Source organism: Pteropus vampyrus, unplaced genomic scaffold, assembly GCF_000151845.1.
Source record: "Pteropus vampyrus isolate Shadow unplaced genomic scaffold, Pvam_2.0 Scaffold237, whole genome shotgun sequence".
Lineage (NCBI taxonomy): Eukaryota > Metazoa > Chordata > Mammalia > Chiroptera > Pteropodidae > Pteropus > Pteropus vampyrus.
In genome coordinates, this window is record NW_011889018.1 from 1,171,484 (window position 1) to 1,181,705 (window position 10,222).

The 10,222-nt window shown below is 56.5% G+C and overlaps 1 long non-coding RNA gene across 1 annotated transcript in view; it reads right to left on the reverse strand.

The window, feature by feature from the left end:
• Positions 1 to 980: 980 nt before the first annotated feature.
• Positions 981 to 10,222, reverse strand: part of LOC111728908 — an 84,903-nt gene continuing 75,661 nt past the window's right edge. Inside the window, exon 3 of the long non-coding RNA XR_002775995.1 lies at positions 981 to 1,159. This is a non-coding gene — a long non-coding RNA (uncharacterized LOC111728908). The remainder of the gene's footprint in view (positions 1,160 to 10,222) is intronic.

Sequence of the window (10,222 nt, forward strand, 5' to 3'; positions counted from 1 at the left end):
GGGAGTCCCAGGGCAGGCTGTGCTCGGCCTGAGGGCCTCGGTCAGCTGCCGGAGGAGTCACCTCACCAGACGGCAGAAGGCCAAATACTTCCCCGCTCTGGAGCCTCCGTCCGTTCAGAAACGGGCCACTGGTCCATGACACGGGCCTTGTCACATTCCCCACGACGACCTTCCGGTCTGAACATCCGCCGGAGTAAACGCACGGCGACGCGCTTACCACCTTTACGCGTTTACCGCCTTTACGCACTTACTGGCTGTGCTGGGGCGTGTCTTGCTGGATAACAAGATGTCGTGCACCTCAGTGTAAACACAACCTAAGGCAGCATGCGGCTCGCGAAGCACTGATCACAGCCACCACCGGCCCCGGCTCCCGCTCCGCGATGCCTGCCGCCCACAGCGCAGCCGTGGGGGTCCGCCACCCCCTGCACCCCCCGTTTTGACCAGCCCCACCGAAGCCGATGCGAGGGAGGCACGTGGGTCCAGGCAAACCGAGCTCCGGCACGGGTGCTAAACCAAGCCGAGCCATTGCCCGAAGTGAAATAGTGAATTGAAATGAACCTGCGGTTTCTGCAGGTGGTGTTCGGCTAAGGCGGTTTATAAAGAAAATCCAACCGAAACATCTGTGAAACAGACAAACGAGGTTTTCCTTGAGAAAACGGTGCTTCTGTGCGACTTAAATGCATTCTGAACACATCGCCGGACAGACCTAACCTCGCCGCACAGCGCGCGGTGCCCGTGTGCGGGAGACAGACGAGCGGGGGGTCATTACACCCACGGGTCTTCACGCTGAGGGCTCGGTGCCTTTCAGATGGTGAGGCGTTGCCGGGGTGACCAGAGGGGCCGTCTCCCTGCGGGGCTGGTTACGGAAGCCCAGTACTCCTCTCCTGGGGACCCTCCGTCACCGGACACCCACCCAAGGTGCCGTGCGAGCCTCACCACCTACCTGTGCGTTGACTCGTGAACCTCACTGTAAGCTCCTGCTAGCGGGGAGTATCTGACTCAGGCCGTGAGACCCTCAGGGGCTACGATTTCAGGTTTCGTCTCCATCTTTTTGCCCTGGGCGGTGGAGTGGGGAACGGATGACCACGGTCAGCCAGGAGACGGATCAGGCGTCCGGGTGAAGTCGTCAGGTGGGGGATGAAAACATGGAGATCAACATCTGGGAGAAAAAAGACACAGTAAACAGGAAGTGAGGTCAGAAACACAGGGGGCGAGGTCAAGGCCGGATGTAGGACCACTGAGCCAGGATGGAGCACCACTGAGCCAGGATGGAGCACCACTGAGCCAGGATGGAGCACCACTGAGCCAGGATGGAGCACCACTGAGCCAGGATGGAGCACCACTGAGCCAGGATGGAGCACCACTGAGCCAGGATGGAGCACCACTGAGCCAGGATGGAGCACCACTGAGCCAGGATGGAGCACCACTGAGCCAGGATGGAGCACCACTGAGCCAGGATGGAGCACCACTGAGCAGGTCCCCGGGGCAGGACCCAGGGACAGGCCAAGAGTAGCAAGGAGGCCCTGGTGGTTGTCTACACACCTGGCCTGCCGCCTCCTCGCTCTGTCCTGGCCGACTGGTGAAGCCTCACGTCCAGCCCGTCTTCGTTCCTGCAGGACCTGCTGCCACCGCCCAGACACCTGAGAAAGGCTGTCGCTACGACTATTATTCCACCATCGTTCCCCTATCTCAGCGGACACAGCTTCCCCGTCACAGGAAGTGCAGAATAGGCCAGCGGAGCTTTGAAATCAGCAGGAAGACAGGCGAGACCACCGCGCCGTTCTGTGACCCGCTAAATCCACCAGAAAAACACCACTGGGAATGAGCACCGAGCACGGCATTCCCACGCCGCGTGGCAGCCAGAACCGCACGGGGCAGAACCGAACCAACCAAGGAGCAGAACCGCCCAAGACAGAACTGAACTGAACCGAGGAGCAGACCTGCCTGGGGCAGAAATGAACCGAGGAGCAGGCCAGGCTTCTGGAAAGCACCTGGATGGGCAGAGCTGGGCCGGGGCAGCCGCCAGAGCTAAGAAGAGCCACCCCAAGGGGGAAATCGGCGTTGGGGTCTGGCTCTGTGCGAGTGGCCGGCGCCACCAGGAGACTCTGGGAAGGGACCCTCCCCTGAGCCCTGCGGCTTACACAGCTCCACACTCACAAATACAAAAAAATGTCACTTGACTGACGCACCCGCGGGCCCCTCAGTGCCGTGCTCAGTGCTGACAGCCTCACTCACAGCCCGAGCATCCGCTCCCCTGACTGACCCAGGAAACCGCGTCTCCAGCGCGTCTGTGTCCTTGGGGAAAAAGAAAAGCCACTGGCCGCAGGGGCCGTGAGGGCCGGGGTGGTGCCGAGCAGGCTGAGCTGGGACAGGCTGGCATTTGTGAGCGAGGAGAGGGAGGGCCTGAGCAGCAGACGCGGGCAGGTGCGAGGAGACAAACGCAGTACCACGCCCGCCCTGTCTTCCAGACGGCACGGATGGACAGGCCCTCGCGTAACAAGTGACCACTGCCCGGGAGACCTGCTTCTCCTCCCGTTCCACTTCCTGTTCCCGGGGACGCTCGAGAATGAACCACGCGTTTGCGACGATTGTACGTGGAGCCGAGGAACACGGCGCACGGCCTCCCAGCCCCTGGGCCCCCCGACGGGCGTCACCAAGGTCCAGGAGTCACGCGGACGAAGCAGAACGCGGACCCTTCGCATCAGCGACGAGGGGAGAACCCAACGCTAGCTGGAAATGGGGAGTGTTGTTTACGAGGATATTTAATAAGATTTTGTTTAATTTTCAGAAAATTGAATTAAAAATTCGGGTTTATTTCAATCATTTGAACATTTTTTTATGTTTATTAATTATAATTTATATTTTGCCATTCCGTTTTTAATTTGCATATTTTACAAGAAAAAATAATTTCCTTTGAAAAGATATATGAAAAGTTAATTGTATAAGTTTACATGTACTTTCGCCTTTTTGATAAAAATTTATTCAGATTTTGCATATTTTAAATACGCTGACGTTTTTTTAAATCCTTTAGCTTATTGCTGTCGCTAGAATGAAATTACGTGAAATGTTCATTATAACAGAATTTATGGTAATGCCGACATGAAGGCGAAAATTCATTTAAGCAAATAAATATAAAATAATTAATAAATTATATGTCTTCATTTTGTGAGTCATTCGATCAAAACGAAAGAACATTTAAGAGCGTGCAGTAATAATTAACTCGGTCATCTTTGACACCTACCAACTTTTGGCCAGGTAAAAACTGTAGCTTTCCAAAGTCTTCTGTTTTGTCTTTATGAATGTATTTGTTTTTAGGGAGGAGGACAGAGACCTCGGCTGGTCGCGAATGAAGCCTGGATGGTTTAATCGACAGCTGTGTCCCCCAAAAGGAACGATTGACAGGTCTTTCACTCACGCGTCACAGCTTGACAACTCTCAGGCACAGGTGGTCCCGTCTCTCGGGAGCCAGGGGGCCACACCACGTTAGGATGACGGCTCTCGGCTGGTGAGCGTCCCAGGGCAGCACAGCCACAGAGCCTTCCCTTCGCTTCGGGAAGAGGGAGAGCCGCCACGTGCGTGGAATAGTCTCAGCACCTCAGCGTGAGAGAACATTCGAGGCTGTGAGTGGACGCGGAAAACAGCAGAACAACCAGGCTGGGGAAGCAGGGCGGAGCCTCCCGGCACAAGGGGGACGCACTTCCTTTAAGCCACACGTGCCCTGGGGGTTGCCACATTGCCAAACACTCAGGTTAATCTGGAAGCAACGGCCCCACCACATAAGTTTCACCAGGTAATGACGCAGGCCAGACCACCTTCTTCTCACCTGTGCATAATCCATTTCTCCCAAACGGCGCGGCCCTTCGGAGCTTTTCCATGAAAGGTGCACATGCAAACTAGTATTTGTGTCAGGACCCCCATCTGTCCTTCGGTCAGAAAGCCTTGCTACAGGAAGACGCCTCCACTAATGGACTCCCAGAAAGCAGGTGGAGACGGGCCCTTAATAACCCACGGAGGGCAGGGGGTGAAGAAGGACCTGCCGTGGCTGGGGTGAAGCGGCTCTCCCCACCCCGTGGAGGCCGAGCATCATCCCGCCCGCCGGCAGAAGAGCTGGGTCCACGTGGGAACGTGGGAGAGAGCTCGGCACCCCGTTATTCCCGGTCCCCTCTCTTTCCTCCTTTCTCCCGCTAGGGAGGAGCTGCAAGCCTGACTCCCACTTCTAAAATTCCCTGCCGAGCTCTGCAAATCCAGAAACGGGAAGCCCCCCCGCCCCCCGCCATCGACTGCCCCCAAAGTCGCGTGGATGGCGCCAGATCATGAAAACTTTATCCTTGAGACAAACCGTGCGCTGGGTGGGCGCGTGTTGGGGGCCAAACGCAAAACTAGGAGTTCTCCAAATTATTTTCCACCGAGAATGCAGTATGTATTAGAGGACGGGTAATAAAAATATGCCAAACGTTTACCATTTTTTATTAAAACTCAACAGTAATTGTACTAAGTGTTATTAGCATCCCGGCTTCTCAGATGAGAAAACTAAGGCTCAGAGAGATGATGGAAGTTGCCCGCAGCCTCAGGGCTGAGAAAGGCCAGTGTCCTGACTGGCAGCAGCTGGCTAAGCCCAGAACCTTCTGCGCAGGTGCTGCGGGCCGGGGGCTGGGGGCAGAGGGCAGCATGAAATCCTGAACGGTCTAGAAGGACTATGTTTATCAGGTTTACTGGGGCTTCTTCCTTACGTGAGAGATGAAACAGAGCGAAAGCTCTAGCGAGGCGCAGGCTTCCAGCTCGGTCCGTGCCGCCGGGCATGAGGGTGAACGCAGAAGCGGGAAGCGCCAGGTGCCAGGGCCACGTCGACCCGCCGGTCAGAGGTGGACTTCCCGAACGTCCCGAATGTCCCCTGTTCTCACAAGCCTTTGTCGAGCACCTTGCTTGTACCGAGTGCCAGGTGCCCCAGCAGAAACTCACTCCGTCTCCCCAGATGGGGACATCCAAGGGAAGTGTCACTGCGTGGCCCTTGGATGCGTCACACACACGTGGCCCCAGGGGGGCCTTAAAGAACTAGCATTCTACGAGCTGGGCAGACAGGAAGGGCCACCGTCCACTGACAAGCTTCCTCCTGAGCATTAGTTTCCACCTCGGATACACTTGGCTCTGGGGCTGGCTGGCCAGGTGGTCCTGCGGGCTGTGGGGTCCTAACCAACTTATTTCCTCAGCTGCTCTCACCCCAAAGCGCAGCCGCTTCCAGAAACACTGGCAACAGCCAAAGCACAAAGTCAGAGATTTCTAAGATCCCGCGGTGGGTCAGGCTCGCGGATTTTCCAGACCATCACTGTGACTGCAAGTTTCACGACTCCTGGACAGTCCAGTGATCGGACTTGAGCTTCGGGACGTCGGACCTGTTCCCACCCCTAAAATCGAGTCCACATGGGCCTCCGGCACAGCATCCTCCCACAGTGGCCTTGACAGGAAGGGTCTTGGTCCTTTATGACCAGATCTATGCGTGAAAAGTTACTCAGAAAACTGAGGCTGTCGCCTGGGTACACACTGACCCTGTGGCTCTCGGTCTGAGTCACCGGCCAGCCGAGACCACGGGGCTCTTGGGGACCTTCCCGCTTCCCCTTCCGGTGACCCCTCTGATGGCGCGGTTCCCCTCGTACAAGCCCAGCCTGGGCTGCTGGGGTTCTGTGTCCCAGCTAGTCGGAAGTCCTCGTAGACCCCAGGGCCCGATGGAGGGATGTCCGCGAGAAAGCGAAGAGGCCCGGGCTCTCTCCTGCCCGCCGTGCCCCCCGGCCTGCTCCCTCCACGCTGTGCGAGGCAGCCCTCCCTTGTTCGACCCGTTTTCGCCTTCTACAAAATCTCCCTCGGCCGTGGCCCTTGGAGGGAGATCACCTGTTGCTTCAATAATCCAAGAAAAACTCCTTTTGTGGGGCACCTGTGGAGCCTGCTGTGTGGGGGGCCCTAGCGGCTGCCAGAGCTGGCCTCTGAGCATCCCCGCTTCCACTTGGGCTTCTGAGGCCACTGAGGCTCAGGGAGTTGAAATGGCCTGGCCATGGCCACTCGGACGTGCCACCATGTCCCGGCCACGGCTGTGTCCTCATCTCAACACGTGGTTAGATGTGCGCAGAGTTTGGCTTCCACCCGACGCCTTCGACGGCCTTCTCAGCTCCCCCTCCCCTGACCGCATGTCCTCCGCAGCCTCGTCCATTGTCCCTTCTCTTCCCACAATAGTTTCTGCATCAAAATCACTCGACACGCACCAAGACGCACTGATGCCTCTCAGCGTGCCCCCTGCCCCCGTCCGGCCTCCCCACCCTCCCAGGCTGGCTCAGGGTCCCTGGTCCTGTGCCATCCGGTGCAGTGTTTTTCTCCGCAGGTGGCCGTGAGCTCTGAATTTATTTGTGCTGCAAGTTTTGAAGACACACCAGGTTCCAAATGCTCCATGTGAGAGAAAACGGAGGGAAACCATTCTTAGTAATAAGCCTTATAGCGATTACTTATGAAAATGACAGCGTTTGAATAGATAGGGTTAAATGAAACATGTAACTAAAATTAATTTTATCGGTTTCCTTTTGCCTTTTCCTCATGTGGCTACTGGAACATTTGAAATGACGTATGCGGCTTGCATTGCGTTTCTATTGGACAGAGATGCTTTAGAAGGAGAGAATATTTTTAGTCCAGGAGAAGCAGGGAACCACTCGTTAATCACCAAAAATTCATGGAGCAGACGATCGTGAAATGCACAGAGCATAGGACAAAGCGCTGGGCGGTCATTGTGAGGGGATGCATTTAATTAGACAGCTTCCTGCCCCCAGGGGCTTTCGTTATCAAGGACTATAAGCCCATATGAATCTCTGGGCTCCTCAACGGAGCCGAAGGACGGCTCTAATAGAGGTCAAACCACACCGTTTGGGGACATCTAGGAGGAGGCAGGTTGGGAAGACTTCACGGAGGAGGGTGAGTTTTTAGGATATCAGATTGGCTTCGCTAACGAAAATCAAAATGACAGTAGCTTTAAAGAGAGAAAGGACTCGTTTTCTCTCAGGCTGTTGTTCGAGCATCAGAGTCCAGGGCCGATGGGGCAGCTGCACCACGTCAAGGAACCAGGTACCTGCCATGTTGTTGCTCTGCCAAGAGGCCAAGTCCTGATACCAAGGGCACATTCGTGCCAGCAAGAAGTGTGGGAAGGAGCCGGGTCCCGGCCACGTAGCTCCACTGAGCTTCAGAGGCGCAGGCTTCCAGCTCGGTCCGTGCCGCCGGGCATGAGGGTGAACGCAGAAGCGGGAAGCGCCAGGTGCCAGGGCCACGTCGACCCGCCGGTCAGAGGTGGACTTCCCGAACGTCCCGAATGTCCCCTGTTCTCACAAGCCTTTGTCGAGCACCTTGCTTGTACCGAGTGCCAGGTGCCCCAGCAGAAACTCACTCCGTCTCCCCAGATGGGGACATCCAAGGGAAGTGTCACTGCGTGGCCCTTGGATGCGTCACACACACGTGGCCCCAGGGGGGCCTTAAAGAACTAGCATTCTACGAGCTGGGCAGACAGGAAGGGCCACCGTCCACTGACAAGCTTCCTCCTGAGCATTAGTTTCCACCTCGGATACACTTGGCTCTGGGGCTGGCTGGCCAGGTGGTCCTGCGGGCTGTGGGGTCCTAACCAACTTATTTCCTCAGCTGCTCTCACCCCAAAGCGCAGCCGCTTCCAGAAACACTGGCAACAGCCAAAGCACAAAGTCAGAGATTTCTAAGATCCCGCGGTGGGTCAGGCTCGCGGATTTTCCAGACCATCACTGTGACTGCAAGTTTCACGACTCCTGGACAGTCCAGTGATCGGACTTGAGCTTCGGGACGTCGGACCTGTTCCCACCCCTAAAATCGAGTCCACATGGGCCTCCGGCACAGCATCCTCCCACAGTGGCCTTGACAGGAAGGGTCTTGGTCCTTTATGACCAGATCTATGCGTGAAAAGTTACTCAGAAAACTGAGGCTGTCGCCTGGGTACACACTGACCCTGTGGCTCTCGGTCTGAGTCACCGGCCAGCCGAGACCACGGGGCTCTTGGGGACCTTCCCGCTTCCCCTTCCGGTGACCCCTCTGATGGCGCGGTTCCCCTCGTACAAGCCCAGCCTGGGCTGCTGGGGTTCTGTGTCCCAGCTAGTCGGAAGTCCTCGTAGACCCCAGGGCCCGATGGAGGGATGTCCGCGAGAAAGCGAAGAGGCCCGGGCTCTCTCCTGCCCGCCGTGCCCCCCGGCCTGCTCCCTCCACGCTGTGCGAGGCAGCCCTCCCTTGTTCGACCCGTTTTCGCCTTCTACAAAATCTCCCTCGGCCGTGGCCCTTGGAGGGAGATCACCTGTTGCTTCAATAATCCAAGAAAAACTCCTTTTGTGGGGCACCTGTGGAGCCTGCTGTGTGGGGGGCCCTAGCGGCTGCCAGAGCTGGCCTCTGAGCATCCCCGCTTCCACTTGGGCTTCTGAGGCCACTGAGGCTCAGGGAGTTGAAATGGCCTGGCCATGGCCACTCGGACGTGCCACCATGTCCCGGCCACGGCTGTGTCCTCATCTCAACACGTGGTTAGATGTGCGCAGAGTTTGGCTTCCACCCGACGCCTTCGACGGCCTTCTCAGCTCCCCCTCCCCTGACCGCATGTCCTCCGCAGCCTCGTCCATTGTCCCTTCTCTTCCCACAATAGTTTCTGCATCAAAATCACTCGACACGCACCAAGACGCACTGATGCCTCTCAGCGTGCCCCCTGCCCCCGTCCGGCCTCCCCACCCTCCCAGGCTGGCTCAGGGTCCCTGGTCCTGTGCCATCCGGTGCAGTGTTTTTCTCCGCAGGTGGCCGTGAGCTCTGAATTTATTTGTGCTGCAAGTTTTGAAGACACACCAGGTTCCAAATGCTCCATGTGAGAGAAAACGGAGGGAAACCATTCTTAGTAATAAGCCTTATAGCGATTACTTACGAAAATGACAGCGTTTGAATAGATAGGGTTAAATGAAACATGTAACTAAAATTAATTTTATCGGTTTCCTTTTGCCTTTTCCTTATGCGGCTACTGGAACATTTGAAATGACGTATGCGGCTTGCATTGCGTTTCTATTGGACAGAGATGCTTTAGAAGGAGAGAATATTTTTAGTCCAGGAGAAGCAGGGAACCACTCGTTATTCACCAAAAATTCATGGAGCAGACGATCGTGAAACGCACAGAGCATAGGACAAAGCGCTGGGCGGTCATTGTGAGGGGATGCATTTAATTAGACAGCTGCCTGCCCCCAGGGGCTTTCGTTATCAAGGACTATAAGCCCATACGAATCTCTGGGCTCCTCAACGGAGCCGAAGGACGGCTCTAATAGAGGTCAAACCACACCGTTTGGGGACATCTAGGAGGAGGCAGGTTGGGAAGACTTCACGGAGGAGGGTGAGTTTTTAGGATATCAGATTGGCTTCGCTAACGAAAATCAAAATGACAGTAGCTTTAAAGAGAGAAAGGACTCGTTTTCTCTCAGGCTGTTGCTCGAGCATCAGAGTCCAGGGCCGATGGGGCAGCTGCACCACGTCAAGGAACCAGGTACCTGCCATGTTGTTGCTCTGCCAAGAGGCCAAGTCCTGATACCAAGGGCACATTCGTGCCAGCAAGAAGTGTGGGAAGGAGCCGGGTCCCGGCCACGTAGCTCCACTGAGCTTCAAGGAAGGCTGGGGAACGTCCCCCTTTCAGCCGCGTGCCTCGCTCGACCTCAGGGGTTCAGAAGAGAACAGCTTCGGGGGGCAGCTCGCATCCTCGGCCACAGAGGGGTTATCTGAGCGGAACCCGGATGAACAGACAGAAGTCAAGAGGTGGAGAAGGGTGATGCCGGGCTGAAGCCACAGCGGTAACAAAAACGCCACAGCGTGAAAGCGTCCGGCAGTCCGAGGACCGAGCAAGGCGGGGCGGCGGGGCCCGGGTCCAGCATGGAGAATCGGAACTCTCTGGAACGTCCTCCTTACAGCAGGAAGCATGAGTTGATTTCCTGGCTGATTTCTCAAGAGAAGCCGGTGTTTCTACGAAAGCTCCAGGAACACGCTTCACCTGGAAGGAGAGCTGGGGTCACTGAGCAGACGAGCTCGCTGAGCCCAGGCGGGCAAGGGCCGAACAGGAAACGCAGGGCCAGAGGGCGGCGGGCCTCGGCGTGGGCACCAGCGGTCACCCCGCTAGGGAAAGTCCGACGAGGCTTACCGAGCACGGATCTCCTGTGTCACC